We start from the raw sequence: 299 nt of genomic DNA on the forward strand, positions 1-299 counted from the left end.
TGGGGGGGCCCCGGGCGTGTAGGTTAAAAATGTCTTTTTAGCCGTATCTACATGGGGAAAAGGGACACTGTTATGCTCCTGGGGGTTATTAAGAGCAGGTCCATGCTCTTGGGTCTCCTGGAGAGCACAATCATGGCACTGAAACTGCTCCTCTGTAACCCAGAGCACCCAGGAGCTGGAAATGCTGCAGCTGTGCCAGGTCTGGGCTTGGCTGGAAGGTTTGGCTGAATTAGGTGCAAAAATGAGTGACTCAGTCAAAGGAACAGACCCCATGGAGGGCGGGGCGGGGGGAGGGGGGG

General features: G+C 55.9%; 1 protein-coding gene across 1 annotated transcript in view; it reads right to left on the reverse strand.

The window, feature by feature from the left end:
• Window positions 1–299, reverse strand: part of ADAMTS8 (ADAM metallopeptidase with thrombospondin type 1 motif, 8) — a 34,053-nt gene that overhangs the window by 680 nt on the left and 33,074 nt on the right. The window lies entirely within an intron of this gene.

This window comes from Chaetura pelagica, unplaced genomic scaffold (genome assembly GCF_000747805.2).
Source record: "Chaetura pelagica isolate M959 unplaced genomic scaffold, ChaPel_1.0 scaffold38, whole genome shotgun sequence".
Classification (NCBI taxonomy): Eukaryota; Metazoa; Chordata; class Aves; order Apodiformes; family Apodidae; genus Chaetura; species Chaetura pelagica.